This window comes from Grampus griseus, assembly GCF_964374135.1.
Source record: "Grampus griseus genome assembly, chromosome: 20".
Taxonomy (NCBI): Eukaryota; Metazoa; Chordata; class Mammalia; order Artiodactyla; family Delphinidae; genus Grampus; species Grampus griseus.
In genome coordinates, this window is record NC_139014.1 from 38,929,045 (window position 1) to 38,941,867 (window position 12,823).

At 45.1% G+C, this 12,823-nt stretch overlaps 1 pseudogene across 1 annotated transcript; it reads left to right on the forward strand.

Annotated features, from left to right (window-relative positions):
• The first annotated feature begins 10,016 nt into the window (after positions 1 to 10,016).
• LOC309838699 (nucleophosmin-like) lies at positions 10,017 to 10,883 on the forward strand (annotated as a pseudogene). Its single transcript has 3 exons — positions 10,017 to 10,074; positions 10,369 to 10,586; positions 10,671 to 10,883. The product of its transcript is annotated as a nucleophosmin-like (transcript).
• The last annotated feature ends 1,940 nt before the right edge of the window (positions 10,884 to 12,823 follow it).

Consider the following 12,823-nt stretch of genomic DNA (forward strand, 5'->3'; position numbering starts at 1 on the left):
TTTTTTTTGCTTCATTAAACACTCCCCTGGTTGCTGTAAGCTCTTGGTTGGATTCCAGAGTTCCAAAATAAGTTAGTTCTGTCAGTTTTTGCTTAATGGTTGCTTTAGTGGAGGGACTAACCCCTTGAACTCCCTATACTTCTATTTTCTGTTGCTGTCTTGCTCTCTTCCTCTGCTTTTTCAAGACTTTTTAAATGAGTCACTTGTTTTGTTTCCAGTTACTTCCTATTGTGAATAGTGCTGTTAAAAACATCTGCAGAGAAACTGCATATTTTCCCCTTGGGAATGATTTCCTTGGAATTTATTCCCAGATGGGGAAATTCCAGGCCAAAGGAAAGAACAGCTGCCCAGCTCTTGTAAAATATTACCAATTGCTCTAGAAGGACTGGCTTGACTTACCATCCCGCCCACACCTCCAATCTGTCTTTGTTTTTCTCTTCAATCTGTTGGCAACTGTCTTATTTTTTATTTTTCTCACGTCTACTCTTTACTGACTGTCTAACATGTGCCAGGTGCCTTTATCTGCTATCTCTTTCTCTCTCTTTTTTTAATCTGCCATCTCTTAATGCATCTCCTCAAAGTAAGTATTTTCATTTTCTAATGAAGAAACTCAGAAAGTTCAAGTCTCTAGAGGTCACACAGCCAAAGGCAGATGAGGGCTCACTGGCCAGAACATTCCTTCATGTTCTATGAGCCCTGTGGCTCCCACACTGGGTGATGACCTGTATCAGGAATGAAAAAAATATACAGGTTCAAATTGAAACACAGAGGGAAGAGTCTTGGATGATGGTGTCAGTGGTGGTATAGTACTTCAATAGCCACAAATTCCTACATACCAACAGTTCAGCCAGGATAGCACACCCAGTCTCACAGACTAGATCTATAACAAAACCAGGTGGCAATGAAACTGTCGTGAAGGTACGAGAACTCAGGAGGGAACAGTGCACCTACAAGCTCTTCCCGAGGAATCCAGCAGAACCTTTTTGGAGGATTAAAAATGGCGCTGAAGCCCTTTAAAATCCCTCCCACTGAGGGCTTATGTGATCTTTCCTTGAATTCAAGCAGGCCCTGTGACTGCTTTGCCCATTAGAACCCCAGAGAATGATGATAATGTTCCAATTTCTAGGCTCAGGCCAGCAGACCTTGCAGCTTCCCCTTCCTGTCTTGGAACACTCATTCCGGGGAAAGCTAGCTGCCAGTGTCACAGAGCAGACTACTCTAAGGAATGTGGAAAGGTAGTCATGTGAGAAGGCTGCATGGAGAGAGGTCAAGGCCTCAGCCCCTGGCGGTTGTAGCCATCCCAGCCCAGGTACCAGACAGGTGAGCCCAGGTGAGCAGCCTTCGGAGCATTCCAGCCCCAGCCACCATCTGACTACAACTGCATGAGAGACCCCATGGGAGCCACCCAAGTCCAGTCAATTCACAGAACCGTGACATGTAAACAATCGTTTTATGCCTCTATGTTTTGTGAAGGGCTGTTACACAGCAGCAGATAACCAGAACTGCCTTCCTACAGGAAGTGTGGTCCTAATACCAGCGGCACCAGCATCATCTGGGAGAGCGTGAGAAATTCAGATTCTCTGGGCTATACGCTGAGAATCTGAATCTGCACCGCAGCCTGACCTCCAGTCCCGTTTACACACCACGCTCCGTGCCGCCTGGCTGCTACTCGGAGCGGCACTTGGAGTAGACACCTGGGTGCCGCTGCTCTGGGGGTTTGTTTTTGTCCATTACTTGCACCCGAGTACATTCCTATTGCTACACACAGGGTGGTAGGGTTGGTTTTTGGTTTTTTTTTTTAAGTGAGAAATAATCTGCATACTGTAAACTCACTCATTTAAAGTATAAAGTGCAGTGGGTTTCAGTATATTCACAAGGTTGTGCAACCCTCCCCACAATCCAATTTCAGAGCGTTTTCATCATTCTCAAGAGAAGTTAGTCACTCCCACTGCTCTCTCCCCCAACCCCCACAATCCCAGACTCTGGCAGCCACTAATCTACTTTCTGTCTCTACGGATGTGCCTGTTCTGGACATTTCAGATAAATAAAATCATAAAATATGTTGCCTTTTATGTCTGTCTTCTTTCACTTAACATAATGTTTTCAAGATTAATGTTCATTTCGATTTGCTAAAAATCGAAAAATTTAGCAAAGTTTGCTAAAACTTTGCTCCTAAATAGCTGCATTCGTTCCCCCCTTCATGCTGCTATTGTCAAAAAGTTCATCTTTATACATTATGTGCCCATCCTCATGGATTTCTAACTATTGTTTGATGTAGTTGTCTTTTTCAGATAAGAAAATGGAGAGGAGTTACCAACCAAAAATGCAAGAATACTGGCTTCTGTATTTACCTGTGTAGCTACTCGGATGCAGAGCCGTGCAGAGAACAGTGGGGAATGACTGGGTCGCTGAGGGAGGGAAGCGCATGGCAAAGGGAAAACAGCTGCACACAGGGAAAATTCAGGACTGTCATCCCTGGTTGTGGAAACGTCTTTCCACCCTGGACTGAATGAGGAAGGTTGTCACCCTGGTGACCGCTGACACTTGGAGGGGTGGGCAGAGCCTGGTCACACCACTCGTGACACTCAGTCACTTGGGCCAGGAAGTCCCCTCTCTTGTTGGGAGCTCTGTTGCCCGACCCTGGCAGCACCCTGCCTGCAGCTGCTCCCCTCACTCCTCTCACACAACCACACCGTTGCCCCTGGACTTCTCCGCACTTGGAATGCCCCTCCCCCAAGCCCATCTGGTGCAAACCTAGTTATCCTCCAGTATCCTCCTCAGTGAAGCTTTCCCTGAGCTCCCAGCACAACCACAGGTCCCAGGACACACTGCCGTTGTATATATACTGTGCTGTTATGACTGGTTCTGGGTCTGGGTCCATCACTGGACTGGGGGCTCCTTTGGGGGAGGGCTGGGTCCAATTCAACTCTTGGCCCTCAACCCCCAGCACGGAGCTCAGCATAGCCTTCTGCAGGGGATTTATCCGTGTAGATAAATGTAGCCACAGCTCATTCCTTTTCATTACTGTATAAGGCCCCATGATATCAGACCATGATCTGTTTGTATGTTCCCCAAAGTCAGCTCATCATGGAGATCATGTCCATCCTTTTCGCTACAACACAGATTGCTGCCCAGAACATTCCTTTGCATGTATTCTTTTCTATTCACTGGGGTCTCCCTTCAGTGCTAAGTAACAGGGACATGAATAACAGTGGTGTAATAGACTGGACGATGCCCCCACAGAGATATCAAGTCTTCATCCCTGGAACCTGTAAATATTCCCTTGCTTGGAAAAAGGGTCTTGGCAGATATAATCAAGTTAAGGATGTTGAGATGAGGAAGTTTTCCTGGATCACATAGGTGGACCCTGAATGTAGTCACATATCCTTCTAAGCGAGAGGCAGGGGGAGATTCAACACACATACACACATAAGGCAGTGTGTAGACTGAGGCAGATATTGCAGTGATGCAGCCCCTGAAGCTGGCAGAGGCCAGGAGCAGATTCTCCCTTAAAGCCTCTCTGGAGGGAGGGAGAGAGGCCCTGTTGACCCGACGTGGCCCAGAGATGCTGACTTCAAACTTCTGGCTTCCAGAACTGTGAGATAATAAAGGCCTGTTGCTGTAGGCCACCCCGCATGCGGCGATCCACAGGAAACACATAGAAACGGCTTGAACAAGACAGAAGTTGGTGTCTCCTACCTATCAGAGGCCAAGTGTGAACAGCCCAGGGCAGCCGTGGTGTCTCCACAGACAACCATGGCTCAGGCTGACTTCACTTTGTGCTCTCTCATCCCTACGGTGCATCCCTGACTTCATAATGCCAGAAGGCACGCCAGCACCACATCCCATTTCTAAGCAACAGAGAAGAAAGGGCGAAGGGCACCCAGGAGCTGTCATTTGAGAAAACTTTCTAGAAACAATCATGTAACACTTGGGTTTCATCCCATTGACCAGAACTTATTCATGCGGCCTCCCCGGCCACCTAGGAAGTGAGAAGTGTAGGCTCTACTCCAGGTGACCAACTGACCAGCTGAAAATCAGGGGCTTTAGGATGGGAATAACAGATCCTGGGGTTGGCAACTAGCTCTCTCTTTGTGCTATCTCCTTGCACTTGTCTTCATTTCACAACACCGTGCCTTATTTGTGTATTACTCTTCAATGTTTGAAGTGAAAAATGAAACCAAAAAAAGGTTAACAAGTTTAAAAAATATCACCTTGCATTATTTGTGAATACATAAGGAAATGTCTGAATAAAAAGGAAAACAAAAACATTTTAAGTTTATAAAAATCACCACGTTATCTGTGTATTGAAAAAATGTTTGAGGGCTTCCCTAGTGGCGCAGTGGTTAAGAATCCGCCTGCCAATGCAGCAGACATGGGTTCAAGCCCTGGTCCCGGAAGATCCCACATGCCGCGGAGCAACTAAACCCATGTGCCACAACTACTGAAGCCTGCGCTCTAGAGCCCGCGAGCCACAACTACTGAAGCCCACGTGCCTAGAGCCCTTGCTCCGCAACAAGAAGCCATCGCAGTGAGAAGCCAGTGCACCGCAACGAAGAGTAGCCCCTGCTCGTCACAAACAGAGAAAGCCCGCGCGCAGCAACGAAGATAAAAATAAATAAATAAATAAATTTATTTTTTAAAAAAATCTTTGAAATGAATAGGTGAGGGAAGCTGGGGTGTGGTGACTCACTGCATCCAGAGCCGTCCCAGGGGAGCTGATTCTAGGAGAAAATATACTGAACACCCAGGACACCGCTGTGTGCAGCAGACATGATCTAACAGACTTCCTGGACCCCCACCACCACCAAAGTGACTGTCACACCAAAGCCAGCAGCAGGCTCCAGGGTGAGCGCCAGCTCAGAGCACAGGGAATGGCAGGCACTTTCCAACAAACTTTCTGGGCACTGGATTGGGTTGAATAGTGCCCCCCTATTCATGTCCATCTGAAACCTCAAAATGTGACGTTATTTGGAAATGGTGTCTTTGCAGGTACTTAGTTAAGATTAAGTCATATTGGGGTGGGGAGCCCTAAATCCAGTATGACTGGTGTACTTAGAAGAAGAGGAGAGACACAGAGACACATACACAAAACCTCCCTGTGCCAAAAATAAATAAATAAATAAAGGACCTTCCTTGAGGCTTCAGAGGGAGAAGGACCCTGCCAACACCTTGGCTTCTGACTTTGAGCCTTCAGCACTGTAAGGGAATAAATTTCTGTTGCATTAGGCCCCCCAGTTGGGGCACTGTTTATGGCAGCCCAGGAAGCTAAGATGCTTCTCTGAGCCTGAGACACAGTTGTGAAGAAAGCTAAGATCCTGTCCTCAGAGCTCTCAGTCCAGGAGGGAGGCAGACCTGTACCAAAGCCCAGGAGGTTCTGGGGGTAAAGCACTGAGACCCCTAACCCCTCTTCCTAACGTGGTCGGGAAAGTCCTATCGGAGGAGGTGCCCACCCAAGGCCTGGAAAGCTGAGCTCTCCTTTGGAGGGACACTTTCCCAGGTGGTGGCCAAGCTGAGGCTCCTTTGTTGTCACCTCACCACCACCACCACCACCCCCAACACACACACACAATTGCAGTTAAAGCGTCACAAACCCTCAACTCTTTCTGGGTCACCACACATGCCACGCTGCTCTGTGCCTCACCTGATCACAGTGATTGGGCTACACGTCTGTCTCTCTCTAGGCTACAAGGACAAGGTCTTCCTGATTTTTCAATCATTCATGTTGCTTAGCAAAGTGCCTGGCATCAAATAAGCGCCCAAAGACTGTTGGAAAAAATGAGGTTAAAAACCAAACTAAATCGGGCGTGAGGGGTCTGGGAATGATGGAAATGTTCTATAATTGGTTCACGGTGGTGGACGCACAACTCTGTAAGTTTACTAAAAATCGCTGAATGGTACACATAAAAACAGATGAATTTTACAGTATGTAAATTAATACCTCAGTAACGCTGTTTTTTAAAAATCTACTTGAATGGCTAACGTGGAAAAGACAGAAACTACCCAGTGCAACTGGGCCTGTTGGGAGTGTAAATCGCTAAACTGCGTTGGAAAGGGCCTGGCGGTCGGTATCCGCTGATGCTAAAAAGTCTGTACAACCTGTGTCTCAACAAGCCCATTCATATGTATACACCCAACAAAAATGTGTATGTAGGTGTCTATCAAAACATATGTGAAAGGCTCCCAGCAGCATTATTTATCCATAAAGGCCCAAACCAGAAATCACCCAGATGCCCATCAGTAGTAAAACAGACAAATGAACGCAGGAACCCATGTCCCCTGCATCGGCAGGCGGGCTCTCAACCACTGCGCCACAAGGGAAGCCCTGTGAATTTTTTTAGTTGACAGTTTTTATGGCAACCACGAAGGGATCCAGAATGGACTTCTCTCCTTCACCGAAACTCTATGAGGAACCAGAGCCTTGGTACCAGCAGAGGCCCCTTGTGCCCATCTGCCACCTTGGAGAGTCCAGATGAATCTGGGTGAGTCTCTCCTGGTTCTCAGATCTCCTGTATTGGTTGATGATCCTGAGTTTTATTTGGGGGTGTATAGCAGGTACCTGACCCCTCCCAGTTGAAAGATACTTGGGGGGGGTGGGCCTGGATGAAAGATACCGGGGAATACCCACCCATGTGAAAGATACTGGGGTGCGGGGGGCTTGGTTGAAAGATACCAGGGTTTGCTCAGTTGTAGAAGACAGAGTGGCCTGCGTTGAGTGGTTAGATAAGAGGCTGATCTGACGCTTTTCCTCAATTTGGCCGCCTTAATAGAATTTGTTGGGATAAAAGTGAAGATATGGGCTTTCCTGGTGGCGCAGTGGTTGAGAGTCCGCCTGCCGATGCAGGGGACACGAGTTCGTGCCCCGGTTCGGGAAGATCCCACATGCCGTGGAGCGGCTGGGCCCGTGAGCCATGGCCGCTGAGCCTGCGCGTCCGGAGCCTGTGCTCCGCAACGGGAGAGGCCACAGCAGTGAGAGGCCCGCGTACCACAAAAAAAAAAAAAAAAAAAAAAGTGAAGATATTACACTAGAGCTTTGCTCCGAAGAAAAGGGACAAGACTCCTCCCGGCTGGTCACGGCTTGGAGGCAGAGTCCTCATACCGTGCAGTGGTCCCATAGGGAAGCCCACTCATTAATTAAAACGTTTGCTCATCCAGGGGTAACAGATAAGAATTGGCCATTCAGCGAGCACCTGTGGTGGTCTTGGACCACCAAAAGGAGAAACTGAGACATGTAGGAGGGCTGAAACGACTCTGGGGGGGATGCCTAGTGGAGTTAAGCTCACAAGCAGCACACTGGCAGCCACACAGTTTCACTAGTAAATTTTATCCCTAACAAATTCTACTTTAAAATGGGGAATAGGGGACTTCCCTGCTGGCGCAGTGGTTAAGACTCCAGGCTCCCAATGCATGGGGGCTCGGGTTTCATCCCTGGTCAGGGAACTTGATCCCACATGCATGCCACAACTAAGAGTTCGCATGCCAGAACTAAGGAGCCGGCGAGCGGCAACTAAGGAGCCCGCCTGCCGCAACTAAGACCCAGTGCAACCAAATGAATACATAAATAAATAATTTTTTTAAATATGGGAAATAGAGCCTCTCAAACACAGAAACAAGGGGCATCAGAAAGCCAGTCTCTGGCTAACATCTCAGCCAGGTTTATACATGCAAGTACCTACGTAATTAGGGAAATTATACTAAAGGAGATCTCAACATAAAATGGCCAAATTGGGGTTCTTCTGCTATCCCAAAATTGCTGTTTTGTGCACAGAATTAGAAAAAGCTGCCGTAAGATCAAACAGATTGCATGGAATGCTTACTTTGATTGGTGTCTAGAAGCTTCTAAATAGGCTGCTGGCCCTCTGTCTCTGACTCGGTCTCTCCCTCTGCTCCTCCCACGTGGCCTCTTCTATCTGAATGGTCCAGATGCCATCTCCTTTTTCTCTCCCAACTCTTCTGCCTCCTGCCACTGCCCTCTCCCCAGCAAAGGAGGACTAAAAAATCAGAAGTGATTATAGCTCCCTTTTAAAAATAAATTTATTTATTTTATTTATTTATTTTTGGCTGCACTGGGTCTTCGATGCTGCGCGCGGGCTTTTCTCTAGTTGCAGCGAGTGAGGGCTACTCTTCGTTGCAGTGCGCGGGCATCTCACTGCAGTGGCTTCTCTTGTTGGGGAATGTGGGCTCTAGGCACACAAGCTTCAGTAGTTGTGGCTCGCGGGCTCAGTAGTTGTGGCTCACGGGCTCTAGAGTGCAGGCTTAGTAGCCGTGGCGCACAGGCTTAGTTGCTCCGTGGCATGTGGGATCTTCCCGGACCAGGGCTCAAACCCGTGTCCCCTGCATTGGCAGGCGGATTCTTAACCACTGCACCACCAGGGTAAGCCCTATAGCTCCCTTTAAGGAGAAACTCATTACAGGGAGAGGTGAGCCGTCCTTGGTGCTTACGTACACACACTGAACCCAAGTAGAACTTAGAGTTTTGGCTAAGGAATTTCCCGATCCAAGTCAGGATTCATTGGGATTTGCTAAGGAATTTGAATTAACCATCCGGCCTACGAGCGGGTTTCCAGATCTATATCAATTAATCCAGCTGTTAGTTTCTGAAAGCCAAGCAAGGGAATGGATAGAGAAGGCAGGATGGAAACGCCCCTTAATGGATTTTGAATCACATAGTCCAGAGGCTTGCACTGAATACAAGGAATTAGCTCAGAAATTACTTGAATTTATCCCAGAGCTTTTTCCAAAAACCGTAGACTGGACAGAGATTCAACAGTGCAAGCAAAGATCGGATGAATGAATTCTGGACTATTAGGAAAGGTTTAAGGGGAAAAAAAAAAAACTTTAAGCAACATTCTGGCTTGACACCTGAGTCATTCTCTAACCACCAAGATGATCCTCTGCTTAACTCTGCCTTTCTAGAAGGCTTAGATGAGGATTTATCTACTCTAGTCAAAAACACAATCTAGGTTGGTCCATGTTACATACAAACACCTTTGATACACTGGCTGACCAACCTTTGAAGACCATTAAAAAAAAAAAAGGGAAAGAAAGAAAAGGGAGTATCTACGAAAATTATGAACCTTCAGTTGCGCCAATTAAGTACACAATGCCAGTCAAAGGTTAACCAACTCCTGTTTAATTCCCAACGGGTAGAGAAAGCTAGCTTGAAGGGGAAAAAATCTCTTCAGAATTCTGACCCTGAGGGAATGAGTTCTACTAGGAAAGCCTGATTTTCTCTCCCTGTGCCTTGAGACCAGAGCTCTCGGGATCACTTACCTTATCTAGACCATCTCTAATTCCTGAGACTGAGGGATAAAAAGGACAAAAAAAAAAAAACTTTAAATTTTTTTCTTATTCCAAGTGTTGTTTATAAACTAGTGAGTTTTATATTGTAATATCTGACTCATGACTAAGTTTAGAAAATGCAGCTAGATTTCTTGTTGTGTCTGTCTGGATATATGTATGTCTTAGTATGTGTCTTTGTCTTTGGATAATATTGCTGTGGTTAATTTGTAAATAAGCTCTATTTAATTGGCTTAAAGAAAAGTAAGTGCTTACAAATCAAATAATTCTAAATGCAAGAGAAATTAAGCTAAATGAATTTCAGGTTCACGTGAACTGGGAAATAGTATTAAATTAATACCTGGTATTAATGTTTGTTTGTTGATCTAATTAATATAGATACGTCTTTAGAGTCATCAACATTATGGATAATACTTTATTGTGCCTCAGTTTAATATAAGCTAAATAAAATCTTGTTATATCTGTTACAAATTTGTCAGCAAGGAAAGTAATTTGATGTGAAAAAAACTTTTAAGGAAAGAAAATATAAATGAGATAAGAGCTTTTAGATAAACTCTATTAAGAATAATTATGCTTCTAAATTATGCTTCTAATAATTAGGCATCTAAAATAGTCTCTCCACCTGGTGTGATTCCATCCTGTGCACCTGTTCCCTGGAGCAGTAGTCTTTTTTCTCCGTCCGCCTTCTCTCCCACCTAAGTGCGTGCCACCAACCCATGGAAGATTCGATGGACATGGACATGAGCCCCCTGAGGCCCCAGAACTATCTTTTCTGTTGTGAACTAAAGGCCGACAAAGATGATCACCTTAAGGTGGATAATGATGAAAATGGGCACCAGTTATCTTCAAGAACGGTCAGTTTAGGGGCTGGCGCAAAGGATGAACTGCACATTGTCGAAGCAGAGGTGATGAATTATGAAGGCAGTCCAGTCAAAGTAACACTGGCAACTTTGAAAATGTCTGTGCAGCCAACCGATTCCCTTGGGGGCTTTGAAATAACACCACCTGTGGTCTGATGGTTGAAGTGTGGTTCAGGGCCTGTGCATATTAGTGGACAGCACTTAGTAGCTGTGGAGGAAGATGCAGAGTCAGAAGACAAAGAGGAGGAGGGTGTGACACTCCTAAGTATATCTGGAAAGCGTTCTGCCCCTGGAAGCGGTAGCAAGCTTCCACAGAAAAAAGTAAAACTTGCTGCTGATGAAGATGAAGATGATGATGAAGAGGACAATGATGATGATGACTTTGATGATGAGGAAGCTGAAGAAAAAGCTCCAGTAAAGAAATCTGTACGAGATACTCCAGCCAAAAGTTAACAAAAATCAAACCAGAATGGAAAAGACTCAAAACCATCAACACCAAGATCAAAAGGTCAAGAATCCTTCAAAAAACAGGAAAAAAACTCCTAAAATACCGAAAGGACCTAGCTCTTAGAAGACATTAAAGCAAAAATGCAAGCAAGTATAGAAAAAGGTGGTTCCCTTCCCAAAGTGGAAGCCAAATTCATCAATTATGTGAAGAACTGTTTCCAGATGACTGACCAGGAGGCTATTCAAGATCTCTGGCAGTGGAGGAAGTCTCTTTAAGAAAATACTTTAAACAGTTTGTTAAAATTTCCCATCTTATTTCATTTCTGTAACAGTTGCTATCTGGCTGTCCTTTTTAGAGTGCAGAGTGAGAACTTTCCGTACCGTGTCTGATAGTTGTCCAGGTTCCATTGCCAAGAATGTGCTGTCCAAAATGCCTGTTTAGTTTTTAAAGATGGAACTCCACCCTTTGCTTGGTTTTAAGTATGTATGGAATGTTATGATAGGACATAGTAGTAGTGGTGGTCACACAAATGGAAATGGTGGGGAGACAAAAATATAAATGTGAAATAAACTCAGGGTTTTTTTTGTTTTTTGTTGTCTCTCCAGGCCCATCCACGCTCGGCGCCCCGCCCCAGATCCTACTCGCTGCTCAGAGGGATGTGGCCCCGGAGGCTTCAGGGCCCGGGGCCCATGGTCCCCTGGGCATACCCCTGCCCGCCCCTGCGGAGCTAAGCGCAGCTCAGCCGGGGCCCTGGCCGGCCTAAACTCAGTATTTTAATTAAAAAATAAAATAAGATAAAATAGTCTTTCCAGATTCTGGTAACTTGAAATTCTAGAACTGTGCTAAATTAAGTTAAGTGATGGAAGCTTATTGAATAGCTAGCATTCCCAAATAAAATAATATACCAAAACATTAATTACGGAATATTGGCTTCCTTTTACAGAGAAACAAAAGGTATTTAGGACTATTAATGAATATGTTTGGTGTCACGTTCTCTAAAGAAAGTAAATATTTTAAGAAAATATCACTGGTATTTATGTTCACCAATCTACAGAATGCCAATGTAAAGGACAGTTCATAATTGCTTACTTCTTAGTTTTCACAAGAAATTAAGGTTTTAAGAGCTGAGGATTCTAACTTAAACATGTACTTAAAGCTAATAGAAATAATAAATGAAACATTTCAGTCAACAGTAGGAAAGTAGGGTGTGTGTTTCCAGTAAAGAAGGGATGAAGAATGGAATTACATTTTATTAAGGGAAACGGAAGTAGGTCTGACTTACAGGTGGCTGTTTCTGAATGGGAAAATAAAATGCTGGATACAGAAAGTAAGGAAACGTTTGTGGAAAGTGGACCCCAAGAAAAGAGTTATGTGCATGGTCAGGATTGACTAAGGTTAAAATAAATTTAATTGAGTAGGGACTTCCCTGATGGCGCAGTGGTTAAGAATCCGCCTGCCAATGCAGGGGACACGGGTTTGAGCCCGGGTCCGGGAAGATCCCACAAGCCGCGGAGCAGCTAAGCCCATGTGCCACAACTACTGAGCCCACGCACTGCAACTACTGAAGCCCACACGCTGCAACTACTTAAGCCCACACGCCTAGAGCCCGTACTCCGCAACAAGAGAGGCCACTGCAATGAGAAGCCAGCGCACCGCAATGAAGAGTAGCCCCCGCTCTCTGCGACTAGAGAAGGCCGGCACGCAGCAATGAAGACCCAATGCAGCCAAAAATAAAAAATAAATTAATAAATTAAGTTTTAAAAATTTGAGTAAACGAATTTTAAAAGCAAGCGGGTGCAAAACTTGAATTTTGTTTTTCTCTCTCTTAAGAGGACAAGATTTCTTAAAATGTTGAATTGCCTTTGATAACAGATTTCAAGTTTCTTTCCTTTTAAGTGATTTGTTCTGTATTTGCCTTTGAAATCTTTATTGTTACTTTGCCTAAGTGAATAACTATTGTTTCAGAGTGACCTGTTGTCCTATCTGAGTGTTCTAAACCCTTTTTGATATTTTTTTTCACAAAACTTCCTGAATCAGGGACTTCCTTGGTGGTCCAGTGGTTAAGACTTCACCTTCCAATGCAGGGGGCGTGGGCTCAAACCCTGGTGGGATAGCTAAGATCCCACATGCCTCAAAAAACAAACCAACCAACCATAAAACAAAAGCAATATTGTAACAAATTCAATAAAAGCTTTAAAAAAAACCCCTCCTAAAT